Source organism: Pelodiscus sinensis, chromosome 5 (assembly GCF_049634645.1).
Source record: "Pelodiscus sinensis isolate JC-2024 chromosome 5, ASM4963464v1, whole genome shotgun sequence".
Lineage (NCBI taxonomy): Eukaryota > Metazoa > Chordata > Testudines > Trionychidae > Pelodiscus > Pelodiscus sinensis.
The window spans coordinates 104,327,513-104,349,199 of record NC_134715.1 but is presented as its reverse complement, the minus strand read 5'-3'; the positions used below and the strand labels follow the sequence as shown (position 1 = coordinate 104,349,199).

The following is a 21,687-nucleotide window of genomic DNA, read 5'->3' as shown; positions in this document are numbered from 1 at the left end:
GATCGATCGACCAACAAAGGCCCTGCTCTCCCTCTGTGTTCAATCTAGCTGGCCACTAGACTGATACAGAATCTGGACTGGTAACTATGTGTGTGTGTGTATGGTGTTTGTGTGTGAATGATTGAAAAGCATATGCAACTATTGTATTCTCAATAAATGCTGAGTACTGCCTTTTCCCATATAAAAGATCTCGTGTGCTTTGTTTAAGCATAACACCTTCATCTCAGCTTTCCTCCCTCCATTCTCCATCCATTTCTTGCTGCTCTGATATTCTTCCTTCGCTACAAGAGAACCTGCATCCCCTTTACCTAGAGAACACAAACATACCATAAAAAACCCTTAAAATGGGGAACCCACAATATTTTTCCATACTACACCTAAGCATAGACATTTCACTGTTTTCATCTTAATCCTTTCTTCCTCTTCCTCCTTGTTTGTGATTTTCTCCCCTCATTACTCAATCTCTAATGTGGCTCCTGGACCCTGGAATTGGATTGCTAGTTCAGTAAGTGCATTCCTTTGTGCCTCTGCAGAGCTCTGCTGAAAGTCACTGGAGCAGAGTCTCAGCTATGTCCATTTATGCCTGTGAAGGATATGCCCCAGTCTTACGCTGACCATCCTTCCTGTGTTTTCTGCCACAGTCCCAAATTTAAATGCTCTATCCCATCAAAGACGGAAATGTCCCAGAAAGTCCATCGGGATCTGGCTAGAAATGGCACTGCCATTTGCCTCCCCTACTGGGACACCTTTGCAGACACTCAGCCCTAGCACAACCCAGCACCAATACTCTCCCTCCCCCAGTACGTAAGTGGCTCCCTTGGTGCTTTGCCGGTGCTTCCAGTGGCATGCGGTTTCCAGAGCTCCAAGCTCCTGTGCAGTATACAACAATGCCCAGCAAGCCTCCACCCTTGCATGGCCCCTTCCCTCTCCCTGCAGGACTGCTTCCACTGTGAGGAACTGCCAGTTCATCCATGCCACCTCCTCCAGCTGTAGCTGGCTGCTTGTTCTTGGGACAGTGGCTGTCACCACTGCTGGGCGGGAGGCTCCAATCTGAAGATAAACCCAGCGAGCTGCTCCTTGGAGCTGCCATGGCAGGGACTGCATGGAGCCCAGCTCAGATGCTGCAGGGCGGGACACGTTCGGGCTCAGCCAGTGCACTCTGTGCATTGCCACTCTTTCTTCTCCCACCCTTAGGGTTGCCAGGTGTCTGGTATTGGCCCAGACAGTTTGGTATTTGTGGCCTCTGTCCAGTAAAAAAAACCCAGAAAATACCGGACATGTAATATGTCTGGTATTTTCTGTTTTTCTCGGATGGAAGGCCGCTTGGGACATTCTGCCCCTGCTATGTCTGGTGCGGGGAGGGGGCAGAGGAGGAAGGAGCATGGGGATTTAAAGGCACAGTGACTTTTTTTTGTGCCATTTTTTTTGCTCAACAACTTTGGTCCCCCATTTTTTTTTTTTTTTCTGGCAACCCTACCCACCCCATTGAGGGAGCAGCAGTGCACAAAGCTGCTCACTCTGCCATTCTTCCTGAGCCGGGCCTGGAAGGGTGGGGACTTTCTTCACATACACTACCCCTGTCTCCTTCCAGGAAGCCATGGCTGCATGGGCTGCCCACAGTGTGGGGGAGTGGAGAGCTGAGTTCCCTCCCCATCCTGCTGGGGGAAGGGCAGTACGCTGTCTAGAACCTTTCCCCATTGCCAAGGCGCATGAAGCCAGGTAAGCATTCCACTCATGCTCTCACTCACTCCACTCTCACTTGCCAAGACCCTGCATCTCCAACTTGCTCTGACACCCTCTTGATCCTGCACCCTCGCCCCTGGCCAGACACCTACCCTCATCCTGTTCCTTCATCAACTGTTGCTCCTGAACCCTCCTTCATGGCCACACACTTCACCCTCCCTTGCTCCTGTTCCCTCCACCTGGCCAGACACTATACTCTTAGCCCGCTTCTGCATCCTACCTCCTACCCAGACCTCGCAACCTTTCCCCCTTCTGCACCTCACCTTCCTCTCAGATACTGCACCCCATTGCTGTCCCACCCAGCAGCTCTGTCCCACACATTGAACCCCTAATTTTTGTCTTGGAGCCTAAGGGGGCCTATAAAAACCATTAAGTCTGGAACTCCAGAAAAAAAAATCTGGCCTATGGGAAGCCCTGAACCTCAGTCGTCCCTGTCCTTCTAGGGATGTAAAATTTCAATCATTGTGCAAATAGAATAGTCAATGCAAATTGAATTAACTATTCAATTAGTCGATAAGGGCGCTGTCACCTTTGAAGTGTACCAACAGCCCCAAGGATTGGGGGCCACTTCAGGCTTTGGGAGGAATTTTTTTTGTTTCTCACTTGTGTGATCCCCAACTGATATTTCTGTGTATCAGTAGCTCCAACCCAGAAAAAGATTGCCTACCCCTGCCATAAATAAAGAAAACATTGAACCCTTTTGTGTTGGGCATAAATTAATATTTTATTTTATTTAAAATGAAGTTTAATAAACTAACATGAGAAATTTAAAATGCTTAATTTGTTTAATAATTTAAATTAAACAATTCGCTCTAGCTGTAGTACTAGCAAAAAGGCTTGGGCGTAATTGTGTAATTAAAGGTGACTTTCCATTAGCAACTGGTGGTCTGTGGAAAGGTTTACATTAAGCCAGGTGGTCCATGGGCCAAAAAGTTTGAGAACCACTGAAACAGAGGCATCCTGGGCCTCTCTTACCAAGAGAACACCACAGGCTCCCTGCTGCTCCACATGAGCCCACCGAGAAATCAGATCTGTTCCCATGGTGGTGAAATCACTGCATCACTCCATTGTGGATGATGGACAGACGCTTTGTGAGTCTTCCTCATCTAATCAGTTGATGATTTGAACAACGTGTTAAGATGCCACGTAAAAACACTTGTATCGTCTCTCTCCAGAGAGGGTTGTCATAAATTGTGTGTCTGAGTAAACAAGTCCTTTGTGAGCTCTGTGAAGAGATGAGATGTTTTGACTTGAAGTTTCAAGGGATTTGTTCTTCTGTCTTTAGGGCTGCACATTCTCTAGACCTGAATGGAGTTAGCGGTGACAATGCATGTCTGAGTTATTCTGACACACAAAGTGAAACCTGTGCTAAAGACCCCACCTCCAGTGAAAGAAAGTGCTGCTGTCAAAAGAAGTAAATTCAAAGTCTCTTCAATGTTCTTCAAAGATCACCTCTATCAGGCAGTGGGGCTTTTACTGACTGGTCCCTTATATTTTTGAAGGGTGACTAACTGTTAACTGGATCTTCTTGTGTAATATCAAAGTCTCCTATCTTTGGGCTTTGGGCCCACTCCTATCTTAAAACTTAATTTTGATCAAGCCCTTTGCAAGCACGTTGGGAAGTGGTCTCATTTGGCAATTATTAGGTATTATTTACATAATATAGGCATTGCCATCGTGATATTTACATATACTTTTCTTGGTAGTTGATTTACATATAAAACAGCCCAACCCCATTGATCTCCATAGGAAATGTACCTTTCAAGCAGTGGTGGTGAGGGTTAGTGACATGGTCTTCTCCACCTTGTAATTGGCATTCTGGTTTGAGGGCACATGATAGTTTTGCAGTAACTTCAAGAAATGCAGTTGCAGTACATCTCATTAAGGATGTAAATTCCCATGCAGTTAACCAGTTAATGTTTGGTCCCACTGGGGCTGCTGCCAGCTCCCAGCCCTCTACAGACTATCCCGTCCATAGAAAACTGTACTCCCCAAGGAGAGAGTATGCTCCAGACACTTGTGCAGTCCCTGCCTATGGGGCCCCTGGGTTCCCCGGAGATGGGTGCTGCTCTGGACAAGAGCAACCCCTGTCTGCCATGGGCCATCTGTGGGGCTGGAGCAGCCCAGCTGCTCCAAGCTCCTTTGATTACCAGTTAATTGGAACTGGTAAGCATTATCCATTAAGAGGACTAAGGCAGTTGTCCCATGAAATTGTGGGATAGTTTTGGATAATTCCCAGGGCCTGGGTCAAATGAGGCTGCATCTACACTGCAAAGTAACAGGTCTTGGATCCTGGTTTTCATCTTGAGTCGACATTGGACCCCTAGTACTGCAGTATCATGGGACCCTAGGCCTAGACCCTGTGTTAATTCAATTGCAGTATAGTTATATGGGGGGTTCCTACGGGGCCCAAACCATCCCTATTGGTAGAGGATGGTGGGAAAAGTTCTTAGAGGGGGTTACATGACACCCTTTACTTCCAGTCATGTGTTCATCTTGACCCTAGAATTACTACCCATGAGGTGGGACTTCCTGTGGCAGGCGGGCGGTGTCTAAAGGGTCAAGCTAGTGGTTTCAGGGAGCGTGGCTAATGTGTCCCTATTTTTGGTTCAGAATATATGGTCACCATACCCAGTGTCCCTGCACAGATGAAGTAATGGATCCTCCTGGGCCTTAGACCATAACTCTTCAGCACAGGGAATTAAATGTATATCTTGAAGCACTACGTTAATAATAAATAATAATGAGAGATGTCAATCATATGTAAAGAAATGGTAGGATTCTATGACTTGTTTCACTCCATCTCTTGCTTCAGAAAATTGGAAGAATTATTTTGTGAGGGCTCTTATTCTACTGCAATTGAACCTTCCGCAACACACTGCCAAATTTTTCTTAGGATATATCTGTACTACATAGCTTTTAACGACAACTGTCCACACAGCCATGTCCTTCAAGTCAGGCAGTGAAAATATTGTTTGTTGGTGCTTTTGCTGACAAAAAACTTCCACACCCTAAGAGCAGTATTTGCTTTGTTAGCAGAAAAATACTCGGGTTGTCAAAACACTGTTTACACTAGTACTTGCTGGAGTAAAGCTTTTGTGGTTCAAGGATGGAGGCATTAAGCACCTATGAATGACAAAAGCTTTGTCGCTCAATTGCCAGGGTAGCCAAAACCTTAGGCAAGAGTTTATTTCTGCTTATTTCTCAAAACAGGAAAGTAAACAGACACAGAAGAGAATGACCAAGAAAAGAAAAATAAATCTAAAGAGAAAGTAGCAGAATAACTGGTTAGTCCAGATATAAGCTGAAGGAAATTGGCATTTAAATTGCCTTGCACCTTTTACGTATTCATTTACATCAATGGAAAATGAGTACTAAACATTACAAAATCCAAATAGTAGCATTTTATATGCACTTTGCACTGCAGTTTCCAATTGTTTTAGGAGCTGGTCAATAGAGAAACAGAGCTGCTAAATTCTCAGCTCTACAATTTAAAATTTGAGCTCAAATAAATTATACTACTCTGACAACAGTATAAATCAGCAGTAACTTAACTGAAGTCAATGGAGTTATACTGGTGTAAATAAACATCTTTCTTCTCTGATTACTATCCAGCTGCAAAATATTTTTTTAAGAATTTTGTTCAGGCTCTCTGTCTACTGGCTAAGCTTCAAAATTCTCTATGGCTCATTTTATCTCTTTGTGAAACAGATATAATAATATGTCCTGTGATATGGTCAAAATGCATTTAATATTAGTATGGGGTTTTAAGCTTTCTTATGCACTGCATTATTTAATATATACCAACCTGCTCCCAACTGCTAATGACTACAACCATCTTATATAATTTCAAACCAACATAAATAGGACTGGTTCACATCCATCCTATGTGACTTGATAAACTAAGCAACAATTAAGAAATTGGCTACTGGTTACAGCAACATTTTAATCTGTTGTTTTTTTACACAGCAATGCCAGCCAGCTAACAATTTTAGTTACCTATTATTAGTGATGGCACTGAAACAACTATAATAAATTGGGCTTATAAACTGAGTGTAAAACAAAAAAAAAGCCAAGCTTGCCAAATTTTGTGGGCAAATCTATGCAATCCAAATGGTGCTTACCGTTTCTGTGATTGCTCAGCAAAAGTGAAAGGAGATTCCATGGCACTGACTTTAAGAACAGAAAGACAGGTAGGCAAAAAATAAGGCTCCAAATGAATTATGTGATTGCTGCTTCTGTGAACATTTTGGTAGTCACAAGCCACATGGGCTCAAGTGAAATGTATATGTGATGCTATCAATGTACACAGCTAGAAAGATAATAAAGTGATAAGCGAGAGCATGGATTCACCAATAACAAATCACGGCAACCCCACCTGAAAGTTTTCTTTTATGGGTTGAGTGGGAAGTGGTAGATACAGTATATCTTCACTTTTGTAAAGCTTTTGATACTGTTTCACGTGATGTTCTCATAAACAAGCTAGGGTAATACAATCCAGATGGAGCTATGATAAGATGGGTGTATCACTGTCTTGAAAACCATTCCAGAGAGTAGCTATCAGTAGTTCACAGTCAAGATGGAAGGGCATATTGAGTGGGGTCCCACAAGGATCAGTTCTGGGTCTAGTTCTGTGCAGTATCTTCATCACTGGTTTAGATTAGAGAGGACACTTATAAAGTATGCAGACAATTCCAAGATGGGAGGGGTTGCAAATGGTTTGGAGAATAGGATTAAAATTCAAAATCACCTGGACAAACTGGAGAAATGCTCTGAAGGAAAGAGGATGAAATTCAATAAGGACAAATGCAAAATACTCTACTTAGGAAGAACAATCAATTGCACAGATACAAAATGGGAAATGACTATCTAGGAGGGAATAATACTGAATGGGATCTGGAGAAGCATAGTGTATCACAAACTAACTATCAGTCAACCATGCACACTATTGGAAAAAAAAGCAAACTTCATTCGGTAATGTATTAGCAGAAGTGTTGTAAGCAGAACACAAAAAGTAATTCTTCCCCTCTGTTCCATGCTGATTAGTCTTCAAATGAAATATTGTGTCCAATTCTCAGCATCACAATACAGGAAGGAAGTGGACAAATTGGAGATAATTCAGAGAAAAGCAACGCAAATGATATTTTATGAGGAATGATTGAAAAATGTGTTTGTTTAGTCTAGAGATGACAAGACTGAGAGGAGACATGATAATAGTTTTCAAGTACATAAAATGTTGTTACAAGGACAAGGAGGAAGAAAAAAACATTCCTTAACCTCCAAGGATAGGACAAGAAGCAATGGACTTAAATTGTAGCAAGGGAGGTTTAGATTGGACCTTAGGAAAAAACTTCTCATCAGGGTGGTTAAGCATTGTAATAAATTGTACATGGAAATCTATATAATTGGAGATCTTTAAGAGCAGGTTATACAAACCCATGCCAGGGATGACCTAGGTAACCATCCAATGATTCTATGTTTCTGTGGCTTTCTGTTCAGACATAGCCCTTAGCTTGAATGTTTCCTGTTATTCTTTTATTAGAAAATTGATCTCTAGGTTGAGAGTTATTTGCTGTTTTTATTTTAGTTTGACTGGCTCTATTTCTTGCATAATTTAAAATGAGAATGGACAATTCCCTGAAGACAGGACTATAGGGAAAAATCCAGCATGGAACAGAATGAGAAATTGTGTCAAGGGAGCTTCATTTTCTAGAACGGTCGAATGGGCACTTTTTGTTATGAGCACAAATTCTTATTCATATTTTAAAAATAACTTTCCAAATCAGTAAAATATATTTGCCAGAGTGCCAACAATGATCCACTTAGTATCAATAACAATGGTGGTTTGGGATCTAGACAGCTGTATACTGGGTACTAGACAGATTCAGATATTCTGGCTTGTTTATTAGGACTGAAAACAGAAATAAACTGAAACTGTTGTATACACTCCAAACTGTTTAAGCTTTTTGTATCTGGCAATCAAACGTATGCTAGTAGCTGGAGTAGCAACACTGAATTGAAATTGTATCATGTCAGTCATGAAATACAGTACAGTGAATTGGCAATTCAGATTTAATGAACACATCTATATTTACAAAATGTTTGTTTTGAAATTGTGCCTGTGACTGCATCTGGCTATTATCAGCCTCATGTTATTTCAAAACTTTTCAAAGAGTACTCATTTATTGTTTCTCAAAGAAGTTCATTGGTAGAGGAGAAAAAGAAAATATTTAGTTAAATACTAAACATGAACAAATACAGTTAAGAAGTCCAGCTGTTAGAAAATATTGTCAACGTGCAGAAATGAAAAGAATAAAAAGTATCCCTTTGGGAAGAAATGAGAAACAAAGTTAAAACTATGCCACTGAGTTCCTAGAAACATATACTTTGAAGAGCAAGGACCTAATTCTGCAAATCCATATGAACGTGTATGACTTTAAACACATGAGTTACAGAGCTGGGTAGGAATTAGCTTGTATAGGTGTAAACTAGAAGCAACTAAAAAATACTCAAGTCAGTGAAGATACACTGGTGTAAAACTCATATAAGAATGAAGATACACTGGTGTAAAACTCATATAAGAATGAACCAGGCACACAGAAGCAAAACTTTTCTCTACATGCAACATGTAAGAGAAAAAAAAATTGTCCTTGGGTTGCTTAGCACCTTATGGCTGGAATTTTAATTTGACACAATTTCTCTTCTTATTCCATGCAGGATTGTTCCCTATAGTCTTTTTCTAAGTAATCCTGTTTAGTCATGAATCCATAGGCCATACCAACACAGATCACATCCACGCCTCCTCTGTTTTTTCACCAAGAGCATGTGAGTTCTATACAACTCTGCAACCTGGTTTCACTGTGGACGATAGAATTACATGGCTGTCATTTAGACCCTATGCCATACAGTCATGTTAGAGCTCTAAGGACATTACGAGCCAAAACTTTAGATCCGTAGTGTCCAACCAGTTCTGAAGCAGTAGATACTATAGTTCGCTACTGCTATAGCAAACTAGCCATATTCAATAGGCCAAATAGTCACATGTGGCTAGTGGCTAGCATGTTGGACACAATGGCTACGTCTACACTGGCCCCTTCTTCAGAAGGGGCATGCTAATTTTGAATTTGGGAATAGGGAAATCCGCGGGGGATTTAAATATCCCCCGCGGGATTTAAATAAACATGGCTGCCGCCTTTTTTCCGGCTTGGGGAAATGCCGGAAAAAAGCGTCTAGACTGGCGCGATCCTCCGGAATAAAGCCCTTTCAAAGTAGGAATAAGAGATCCTCCGGAAAAGGGCTTTATTCCGGAGGATCGCGCCAGTCTAGATGCTTTTTTCCGGCATTTCCCCAAGCCGGAAAAAAGGCGGCGGCCATGTTTATTTAAATCCCGCAGGGGATATTTAAATCCCCCGCGGATTTCCCTATTCCCAGTTCAAAATTAGCATGCCCCTTCCGAAGAAGGGGCCAGTGTAGACGTAGCCAATGGGTTTAGATCATACTGTTCATCTGCTCTGGAAAAGAGGAGTGAATGACTTTAGCAGATAATGGAAGATCTTATGATACATCCACATCTCCATAAGTGTCAGATGTTTCCAGGGTTAAATGAAAGAAAAATATATTTTGAAATTTTATTGAAGTTACGTCTACAGCATTTATATCTCATAAAACCAACCTCCCATATCACTGCTTGAAGCTTCCTCTGTTCTACATACAGATACTTGGCGTATTAATTTTGGCAGTGCTTTCATACTTTATCAAACAGTAATAGTTATTGAAACTGAATAATAAAACAGAACTATTTATCTGGTTATTCTGATTTTAATATATTATTGGAAACACAAGGACTGAAAGTCAGATAAAAGCCAAATGAAGGCTTTTTGTGAATAGAACAGATGACAAGAGTGTTAAAAATCATGACAAGAGGGAATTCTCACATTTCCAGAGAAGAATTGCACCATACTTGGTGGCCCTGCAATAAGCAGAGTATTTAATTTCTCAGAACTGTGCCAGCCCTCAGGAGGTTCCTTAAAGGATTACATTGTTCAATCATCAGTAAAAGTCTAATGAGATCAAAATTTAGCAAAAACTACAAATTTTCTGTTCCTCAAGGCTTTCCATTGACCCACAAATAATTGCAGCCTATGACAGATGGAACAAGAAATAAAGGCTGACATTTACTTCAGCTTTTAAGATAGAACATCACATCAGTCTGCTAAGCAGATGGTGATGTTTGGGGTATGGGGATTTCTTCCTTCATCTGAAGGATGAAGGGGATTGCACTGGTGTGGGGCAGAGTGTAGGTGTGTGCCTGGCCAGGCATGGGATAGTGAAGAGCTGTTTTGCTGAATGCTATTCTGGGAGTGAGAGAATTTGTGTACCCCTTGCTAGAGATTCTGACCTGGATCAGATATAAGTCTGGTAATTATTTTTCTAGGGGGTTAACTCTGAGTCCTCCTCCCCCCCAAGGAGGGTGGTTTGGTATTTGTGCTGAGGTACATGGCTAGAATCTGGAATCCCCTTTCCAACCATAAGAGCCCTCACCTGACCATAGTATTTTTGTCTCATTTTGTAGAAGGTTTGTTTGTTGCTGTTTTTATAACTGTAACATACTTTAATTTATCAGAGGGGTAGCCGTGTTAGTCTGAATCTGCAAAAGCGATGAGGAGTCCTGTGGCACCTTATAGACTAACTGAAGTGTAGGAGCATAAGCTTTCGTGGGCAAAGACCTACTTCGTCAGATGCATGTAGTGGAAATATCCAGAGGCAGGTATAAATATGCAGGCCAGGATCAGGCTGGAGATGACAAGGTGGATCCAATCAAGGAGGATGAGGCCCACTTCTAGCAGCTGAAGATGAACCGTAGCTCAGCAGTTTCTCTTTGAAGTCTGGTCCTGAAGTTTTTTTGCTGAACTAGTGGGAGGCTAGCCCTCCTCAGCTTTCCCTGGTGGCCACTCTGGCCAACACCAGGGAAACTCTATTGCCCCCCTCCCGGCCCCGTACCCCTTGCTGATCAGCTGTTTGTCGGCTCAGCGCGGCAGCCATGTAAATTTAAATGAAGCGGCGATTATTTAAATCGCCGCTTCATTTTACTGTGTCTGGTAGCCTAATCTACATGCCTCTGGTGACAGAGGCATATAGTCTAGACGTACCCTTAGTGATTCCAATGAAGGAGAACTGACATAAAAGGGGGCTGCTTTGCCATAGTTTTTGGGTTCCATCCTGCCAAAGTCCTGGAGCATAGGTGTGGACTGATAGAGCCCCACTCCTCCCTTGCTCTGCCTATCTGGCCAGTAGGCTGATTTAAACAGCAGACTGGAAACTATTGTGTGTGTGTGTATGTGAACATATCCTAGTTAGTGGCTGTACTATCGCATTCTTAATAAATGTTTTTAATAAACGCAACGTTTCACCTTTTCCCCTAAAAAGACCCTATGTTGCATATGTTTCACTACTGACACACATTAAAAAGCTATCTATATTTCCCTGACCCTCTGGTAGCTTTCTGATATATTTATTAGTACAACAGACACAATGCTGTCTACACTGACGATTTGGTTAGGATAACTGTTTCTCTCTTTTTTAGGGGTATGGATTTGTCTCACCTCAGAGAGACAACTGTGCAGATGTAAATTTCCAGCAGAGACCAGCTCTAAGTATTTTTTACATAGAAATATGCAGTGGCTGAAAGCTGTGAGAGACTTATTAATAGACAAAAGAAAAAGAATGTTCACATGCTGAGTACATGCTTGATAGACCAGGCAATTTACTGTGAAGTGCCATTTGTACTAGGAATGCCACAGAGCCATTGGTTTGAAAGGTTAATGATTGCAGCAATCACAATTTCAATTTACAACAAATGGGAAGACAGGAAGCCAAATAGAAAATGGAGAGGTCCCACTGTGATGGTAGCTGAGCAACAATTCATCAACAACACTCCAGGAAGATTGTGAATCCAGAATGCTGGGGAAAATCTTTGGAGCCTGGAGAGGCCTGAGACTTCCATTAAGCTAATTTTTCAGTGATAATGTAAAATCTTTAAAATTTCTAAATTACTGAACATAGGCCTAAGTCCTCCCACAGTACATATCCTTCTCACAGCTGTTATCCCATCTGAGGGATCATCACCCTCTCCCTCACATTTCCTTTCATCTCTCGCCCGTCCTAGTGGCCATGGCCATGACCCAAACAACCCCTTCCTAGAACATTATATGAGGGCGTCTGGCCCTTTTTGTATAATCATCCTCTACTTCTCTCTCTCTCTCTCTCTAACATTGCAGCAGAGGTGATGTTCTACCAGAGTAATTCTCTCTCAAGCAATCAAAGCATCCATATAAAGTCCTAAAGACTCATTCCTTGACTTTCTGCTTCTACTACATGAATTATTCTATGATGGGTGCTGTGATGTTGTGAATCTCAACTGGGACGATCATTGTACAGCTTACTGTAATTTGCTTGCATAAGGAAATCCAATTGATTAAAAAGTCTTTGAAGGCTTACTTAATTTTTAATTAAACAACAACAACAAAGTAATTGCCCAAAACTTTTAAATGTCATGCACATTACAGAAACACTGGATTCAGATAATATTTTGCTCAGATACACTCAAGCCGAAATATGGAAGTAGCTTGCAAGCACACAGTGGGCATTATTATACAGCACATTACATTTTATTTCTATCATGACTGGAATCCAATACCTTAGTCCCTCCTTCAGTATTGGGATAAACTGAGAACTGCATTGTATAAAGTAAAAATGCACTTAAAAATTCATAGACAACAATTATACTTTACATGAACAGTACATAATTTTTGATGCACAAAAGGCATTTACAATTAAAAATTCTATTCAGATATGGATTTCAAGAGGATTATATTGAAATTTTTCATGTTATATATATTACCATAATAGAAATGCATTGTGGTTGTTTAGTATCATACCCTTATACTTCTTCCCAGCTTTGATGTTATACTATTATAAGTTGTATTATGATAATGTCTGGAGGCCAAGCGATGATTGGATATGGTCATTTGAGGCACAGTAGAAAGACAAAGTAGTAGATAATCCCTTTCTTAAAGTGCTTACAATCTAAAGTTTGACTGTACAGGAAAAATAATGAGTAGTCCTGTAACACCTTAATTTTGAATTAACTTCAATAGTGTCTACACATGCAAACCGCTATTTCGAAATAAATTCAAAATAGAGGAGCGTTTATTTCAAATTTGGTATACCTCATTCTACGAGGAATAAGGCCAAATTCGAAATAGCTAAATCGAAATAAGTACTGTGTAGATGCTTATTTCGAAAGAGGGCCTCCAGCCCTTCCCAGTTTCCCCTGGTGGCCACTCTGGGCCAAACCAGGAAAACTCCTCTCCTCTCCCTCAGCCCTGGAGCCCTTAAAGAGGTAGACTCTGGCCACCTGCACATGCCAGAGCCAGGCCTGCTAGCAGTCGCTGCCCCTGACACAGTGGCCGCACAATGATCCAGGCAGCCAGTGCCAGCCAGCTGTCCACCGCCCACTCCCCCAGCTCCCAGGAGCCAGCAGGCACCCTCCTGGACTAGTGCGGAGATCATGGACCTCATTGAGGTTTGGGATGAGGCCTCCAATGTCCATGATCTCCACACTAGATGGAGGAACGCCGCTGTGTAGGGCCGCATAGCTGCCTCCATGGCCACCAAAGGACACATGCGTACCCAGGAGCAGATGCGCATGAAAATTAAAGAGCTGTGGCAGGCGTATGCTAGGGCTACACGGGGTAGCTTCCATACAGGGGCAGACACTTGTCTCCATTTTGATGCCCCAGACTGCATAATGGGGGGTGGGACAGTCCGTGCCTCCCCGGGGGGGGCACCAATCTGGGAGCAGAGGGCCCTGACCAGGGTGCAGAGGAGCCATCGCAGGAGCCACCAGAGAGGGTGCCACGCCGACAGGACCCCTGAGCTGTCCCAGAAGCTGAGTCACCAGGGTCATCTGGGGAGGCCACAACATGTGAGTGCCATCACTGTCCCCTTCCTGAGGACGGGGGGTGGGGAGACAGACCACGGACTGCGCATGTGGGCCTTGCTTACCATGGATCATGCAGCAACCTGTGCACATGCCGTGCCACCCCTGGGCAGGTGGCTCCAGCTGCATGCCACACACGGGCCATTGCCTGATAGCCACATGTGTGTGAAGAGACCTTATACGCACCTGACCCCGGGGCGGGACACAGCAGGATACCCTCCTTTCACAAGCCCCCTCTACACAGAGGCAGGGGACATTTTGCCCCCACCTCGGCCGCACTATACACAGCACAGGGGCATGGGTGCGGTCTTGGGGCAGCTCCCACTCCCGAGGATAGCGGCTCTGATGGTGCAGGGCACAGTCATCCTCACCTCGCAGAGGGGGACTGGGCTTCATCCACTGTGTCCCCAGGGAGAACTGACCACTTCTCTTCTTACTCCACAGCTGCACCAGCTGCGCAAGAAGGGTGCACCACCCTTCTTGGGACATCCTCCCACACCCGAGGGTTCAGCAGGTCCACCGCAACACTGTAGGGGTACTGAGACCAGCACTTGGGGGCCCTGTGAGCCCTGCACCACACCAAGGAGCAGTGGGTGCAGGATTACCCAGCGTTCTGGCGGGAGCTGCTTGCCCAGGGTCGTGCCATCTGTGCCCATCTGCAGACCCTGGTGCAGCACATGCTGCCTCGTGCCATTCCAATGCCTGCTGCCTCCCCAGCTCCCACTCCTCCTTCCACTCCTTTTCCCCCTCCGGCCACTCCTTCTCCCCCTCCTGCCTCTCAACCTCCACACCCCCCTCCTCAATCCCCACCCCCCACTTCAACCTCCACACCCTCCTCCCCATCCGTGCTGTGCTGGGAGACAGTTGGCCCAGAGAGACCCCAACCCCTGAGCTCTGAGCTTCCCCTTCCCCTTGTTCCCCTTGCTTCCCCATTCCAGCTCCCTCCTCCCAGTTTTCCCCCTCCCTTCTCCCACTTTCTCTCCTCCTCCTCCCGCCTCCTTTCCCCAGTCTCACCAGACATCAGGAAGGGGGGTTATGGAGGGGTAAGTGGAAGGACGTGAGGGAGGAATGAAGCACAAACCCCCAGTGGGTAGACCAGAGAGGCCCGAGTGCTCCTCGGGGTGGATGCTCTCCCACAGGGCCTCCTGGATACTGACAGGCCCCCCATGCAGGAGGAATAACGGTAGTTCGTCTGGGGAGGCCACAACATGTGGAATTAGGAGCTTTAATTCGAACTCCCTAGTCCATGCCGTGTGTAGCCGCGGGCAGATAGTTCGAATTACGGGCATTTTAAAATGGCACCCGCCCGGGAACATGCAAATGAAGCCCGGGATATTTAAATCCCAGGCTTCATTTGCAAGTTTGAATGCTTACATTAGCCACCCTAGTTCGAACTAGGGTGGCAGTGTAGACATACCCTAAGGTGCTATAAGACTACTCATTTTTAAAGTTACAGACTACCACTGTTACCCCTCTGAGACTTGTTTACAGGAAAGTTTAGCTAAACCAGTATAGATGGTAAAACTGTTATTGTTCTACCATACCAGGGTTAAACTGAACACTTTTATTCTGATCTAAGAGTGGTTATTTTGGATTTACCTTAAAACAATTCCTAAATATAATCCATTTTTTTCTTATTTCATGGTGTTCAACCTGAAAAATCTATTTCTGTAATTAAAACAGCTATTTCAACTTGCACTAAGTTGATACAGAAACATTCCCATCAAGGTGGCAGTATAGAGCCTTGAGTAATTGCAAAGAAGTAGCTGCTATTTTAGCATGTTAGAGGGAGTGCAAAAAGCTGTTAACCATACTCAGTTGCTGTTTTAAAACTAAGGTGGAAGGCTGCATTAAGGGCAGACATTCAGGCATGTATACACACATTCCCTTAATTAGAAACTGTAAGCTCCTGCTCAATCACTTGTCAGTTCTAGCAGAGTTACAAAATTAGCAGACAGTGTGAGCACCAGTCAGATCCAGCCTAGCTGTGCAAGGAGAAATAGAACTGTTCAGGGTGAACCAGACTGAAAAGTGAGCTGGATCTCAATATAGCTTTCTATAATTTTACAGATGTTAGTGGGATTGAAACTGAGAAAACAGCATAGACGAGGAATTGCAGACTGGAGGCAAAATGTCTCTGGGAGGTATATTACATCATTGAATGAGAGAGAGTGTGTGATTCCACAGTTACAGTTATTGTCAAGATTTTTTCCCTTTCTTATTTGATGTTATACAGGAGGATGCTGAAATATCAGGTTATGTGGTACAACTAAATGTTTTATTTAACTGTAAATGTAATATCCACGGTGGGCCTATGTGGAAACAGAAAATTTCTGATTGTCAGAAGTCACAAAATAAATACAGGGATTGGAAGGGATTAGATCCTGTGTTGCATTTTTCACACTAACGGAAAATAAGAAATCTTTAGTTAGTGATGTTAGTCTCACTAGAGTACATTAAAACTGCTGTACTATAAGAGTTTATCTTTGGATAAGAGTAACTAAGAGTTACTAGTAAAAAGGTATTTTAAATTATTAATTGTCTCTGTGCATACCTATCTTATGGTAAAGACTGGTACTGGATTCCTAAGAAGCAAAAGAAAGTGAATCCTATTACAATGTCAACTTTTAGCATTTAGAGGATTTCTGTACTAAATCAAGCTCTTGCAAAGATAGCAATTCATGGTCTCTGCAAATACTCCAAGTCAGATAGGGGGATTCTGTAGTACAGTAAGTAAATTGACTTACCTCCCGTCTATATAGCAACATAAGTTAAACTGAAAAAAACATTGTTTCCTTTTTATAAGAATAACAATTTCCAAGACCAGGTGTGCATGTGTTACATTAGTATAATTATGTTGATTTAAATTCACAATTTAGCTTATGCCAATACAACTTTTCCATTCAACAAACCCTGAGTTTACACAACAGACAAGGTATGGAGAAATGGAAAGAAGCAAAGCTATGGTTTGCAAATGTCATGTTAGTGCCTCATGTGTGAGCAGTTTTGTTAGGGGGAGATTTGGTAAAGGGAAACACAAAGAAAGCAGGTGGGGACTGCAGGGAGATAGGCAAGGGGGATGGGGCAGGGGAGAAGAGGGAGACAAGGAAGGAGAAGAACATAGAAGGCAGGAGGAGAGAAAGATACATTATGTGGGGTGTGGTTGGAGCAAACAGCCAATGAGCACAGGGGCAAGAACATCCAGAGTCAAATCTGTAGAGAGCATTCTGATGATAGCATCAGTGTCCAGTATGCACTAATAGAAATGTAGCTGTGTTAGTCTAGTGTAGCTGAAGCAAAAAACAGGACTATGTAGCACTTTAAAGACTAACAAGATGGTTTATTAGGTGATGAGCTTTCCTGGTCCAGACCCACTTCCTCAGATCAAATAGTGGAAGACAATTGGCACAATTTTGGCACAAATATATGGTTGTGCCAATTTTCTTCCACTGTTTGATCTGAGGAAGTGAGTCTGGCCCACGAAAGCTCATCACCTAATAAACCATCTTGTTAGTCTTTAAAGTGCTACATAGTCCTGTTTTTTGTTTCAGTATGCACTAAAGCTGCTTGAATTCCATTTGACAAATGGTGATAGAAATGTAGCCGTGTTAGTCTGGGGTAGTTGAAGCAAAATGCAGGACAATGTAGCACTTTAAAGACTAACAAGATGGTTTATTAGATGATGAGCTTTCGTGGGCCAGACCCACTTCCTCAGATCAAATAGTGGAAGAAAGTAGTCACAACCATATATACCAAAGGATACAATTTAAAAAAAATGAACAAATATGAAAAGGACAAATCACATTGCAGAACAGAAGGAGGATGCGGGGGGGTGGGAAGGGGGAGGAAGGAAGGTAAGTGTCTGTGAATTGCTGATATTAAAGGTAGGGAGAGTGGGATGTTTGTGAGTTAATGGTATTACAGGTGATAATTGGGGAAACTGTCTTGATAATGGGTGAGAAAGTTCAAAGACTTGTTAAGTCCTTGTTGGTAAGTGTCGAATTTTAACATGAATGACAGTTCAGAGGATTCCCTTTCAAGTGCAGATGTAAAAGGTCTTTGTAGCAGAATGCAGGTGGCTAAGTCATTTAGAGAGTGTCCTTTCTGGTTAAAGTGGCAAGAAACTGTTTTCTCTTTGTGATCTTGTCTAATATCTGTTTTGTGGGCATTAATCCTTTGGCGAAGTGTCTGAGATGTTTGTCCAATGTACATAGCAGACGGACACTTTCGGCACATGATAGCGTAGATTATATTTCTGGATGCGCAGGAATATGTGTTCTTGATCTTATAACTCACTTGGTTAGGTCCAATAATGGTATCAGCAGAATGAATATGTGGACAAAGCTGGCAACGGGGTTTGTTGCAAGGGAAGGTACCAGGGTTGGTATTAGTGTGGTATGTCCTGTGGTGGTTGGTAAGAATCATCTTGAGGTTAGGTGGTTGTCTATAGGAGACTATGGGTCTGTCTCCCAGAGCCTCTTTGAGTATGGTATCCTGTTCCAATATAGGCTGTAGTTTCTTGATAATGTGTTGGACAGGTTTAAGTTGGGGGTTGTAGGTGATGACAAGTGGTGTTCTATTGTTGGTTTTCTTGGGTCTGTCTTGAAGTAGATGGTTTCTAGGTATTCCATTTGACAAATGGAAATTTGATGTGATAGATAGCATTTGATGTGAAAATCAACTTGGGCTTGAAGAAAGATATGAACTGGTTAACACACTACAAAGGCAATTCCCCAGCCTTTGACATTCGCTTTTCCTCATCAAATGCCTATCTTAATGGGCTTCATTAACACTGGTCCTATAGTTGACAGGTAATTGCTTTTGTATTATATACATACCTTGGATTCTGTAATTTCTACTCCAACTCATCAGATAAAGTGCCCCCTAAAAGCTCATGATCTAATATATTTGTTAGTTTCTAAGGGCATGTCTACACTGCATGACTATTTCTAAATAAACTATTCTGGAACAGTTGTTCCAAAATGGCTTATTTAGAAATAGCACATTTATACTCCAGGAAAGCGTCAAAATTAGTCCGACACAGGCTTCCCTAATGTAGATATGCTATCTTGATTTAGAGCCCCAGGAGGCATTGGGGATGAATAACTTAGAATGGCCCTGGTGAGGGGCTACTTCGAAATAGCATCAGTACAGCGTCTGCACATGCCTTATTTCAAAATAGGCATTATTCCACGTAGAATGAGGTTTACAGATTCGGAATAAGATGTCCATTATTTCAAAATAATTTTGAAATACGGGAATGGTTGTGTAGATGCTCACATTGTTACTTCAAAATAACACTAGTTATCTCAAAATAACAGTGCAGTGTAGAGACACACTCATTGTTTTTCTGTATTGGAGGTGCACTTAACCCACTCATGTGATGAGGAAGGTGGGGATCAGGGGCCTCAGCACTTTGCAGCTAAAATTTATTACTAGAATAGATTAAACAAGACCCCAGATGCAACTGTGAACTTTGGAAAGAATCCAGTTCTGAATTCTGTGACTTGGGCTAGCATCTGTTGCTTTGCTCACTTCTCTAACAGTCTGTAAGCCTGAGACATCCATTGCAGTAGTTTTGGAGACACTGATAATTTCACCATGTATGAAGAAAAACTACAGCTCATGCTCATTAACTCAGGATATTCACAACTTGCATTTCTTGGATTATCATGAATGGCAAGAGAATGAAACATCTGAGGAAGGAACCAGGAGATATATTACTGTGATAAAACATATTTGATGTATCTTGATGTAAATGGGGAAAATAAGTATTAGAGAAGGAATTCCCATTTTAGGCTATATTGATAATACTCGTACTATTTCCTGATAGCTGAGATTTTTTTACATAAATGGTTCTGTGTTGAAAAAAATATTCAGGTCCAGAAATACTCAAAGAACTAGAAATTGCTCTTTTGGAAACATATAGGAAGCCTCAATTTGCTCACCTTAGAGTGGTAGCTCTTAAAACCTTTCCAATTATGCCTTAGATAATTAGAGAACATCACCTCAGGATTTGTAATAGCTAGAGAATACTGTGAAGAACAAGACAATGTTCTCTAGTTATCTAAAGAAGCTGGAAAGCTTTTAAGAGCTATCACTATTAATCACAACCACACCAATGGCAGATATCTACTGATGTCAGGAATGATATTTGGTCAGGATGCCCTCAGGGTCTGGCTGCATTTTATTTGCATTTGGATTTTTCACTGAAAACTTTTTGTTTAAAAGAAATTTCTACTGCACTTCTTTCATTACAGATTATATGAAAGCTGTAAGACTTGCTATTTCTTCTGAGTGCCTACCACTAAAAAGTATTTTTAATGCTACATTTTGTCATTGTGCTATCAGTATGCTATTAGTGGCAATGCATCTAACTTCTTGAATTTCATTTTTATAATAAATGCCAAGTGAAGGTCAAAAGAAAAACTAAATCAAAAAGGCCATAAATGAAAGTTGAATCATTTTTGCATTCATCTGAACTGGTGAGCAACTCAAATTCATATTATTAAAGCTCATTCAAAATCAAGCATCTTGGCTCAAAGTTAGTTGTATATAATGCCATATAAAACATTCCTTTAATGGTGGAACCAAATGGAAATAATGCATAACAAAAACATAAAAAATACACCTCTTGATACTTTAAGGTGGATTTAGATGTCACCCAGACTCAGAAATAGCTTAATTCCACTCAGTGACGCAATAACTATTTTCAGATGCATGTTACGCCATCTGATTTAGCTTGTGCAAAATACTATCATCTTGATTTGATGTTTGATAACCACTTTTCACAAGTGTAAATAATATAATAAGGTACAAGAAGATAGTGAAGAAACAAGACTCATGTCTTTGGTTAAAGATGACTAATTTATGCATGTTAAAATAACTAGTATAAGGACAGAAACTTCAGGGCATAGCCAAGTTAGTCTGTACAGAAAAAACAACAAATGGTCTGGTAGCACTTTATAGACTAACAAAATATGTAGATGGTATCGTGAGCTTTCATGGGCACAACCCACTTCTTCAGATGACCGGAGTTTTGAGTTTAGGATGTGCAGACCCAAAATAAGTAGGAGAGAAGCAGGGCGTAACATCCACAAGGTGTAACAGTTAACTCGAACTAAGGACTTAGTTTGAGTTAACGTTTGACTGCCACATGTAGCCGCAGGCAGTTAGTTTGGACTAAGGGGACTTAAAAATGGTGCCCAGACGGGAAGATGCAAATAAAGCCCAGGATATTTAAATCCCGGGCTTCCTTTGCAACTTCGAATGCCTACATTAGCCTCCCTAGTTCGAGCTAGGGGGCTAGTGTAGACATACCCTGAGGTAGATGATATAATCCTGATGAGTAAAATGATCCAAACAGAGATTAAGTAACTTGCTGAAAATGACACTGCAAATCAGCAGCACAGTTAAGAGAACAAGAATATGAGTTCTGAGGGCTAACGACACTTCTTTTCATTTATCCATTTTAGTCTCTAAAACAGTACATCTACTAAATTTTGAGATGGGCTGCAAAGTTTAGATCCCAATCCATATCCAAACTTTCACACAGTTTGAAGAAGGATCATAACCTGGTGCCTGAGCCCATTTTGGATCAGAACTTCTACCAAGTGTTGATGTTTTTTGGTCTAGAGTTTGGCATAGACTTTATTTCTCAGTAAGCAAACTTTTGTATATGATGTTAGTGCATGTCTCTCAGAACTTAACCACAAACAATAAAACCCTCTTTCACATTGAACAGTCAAGCTTATGTGTTCCTTGAACATCTTATCTTGTTTATGACAAATGTAGTTTTTGTTTGTTTGGGATTTGTTTTGCTTTTTGCTAAATTGACCAGCTGATAGTATCTTGTTACTTACATCACGAACACTTTCATTTTGCATTCCAATCATATACCATTTCTGATTTTGTTGAGGGTTACACATGCTATTTAAGTGAAA

The 21,687-nt window shown here is 41.9% G+C and overlaps 1 protein-coding gene across 5 annotated transcripts in view; it reads right to left on the bottom strand.

Moving 5' to 3' along the window:
- Positions 1–21,687, bottom strand: part of KCNIP4 (potassium voltage-gated channel interacting protein 4) — a 581,010-nt gene that overhangs the window by 81,260 nt on the left and 478,063 nt on the right. The gene's annotated exons all lie outside the window — the stretch shown is intronic.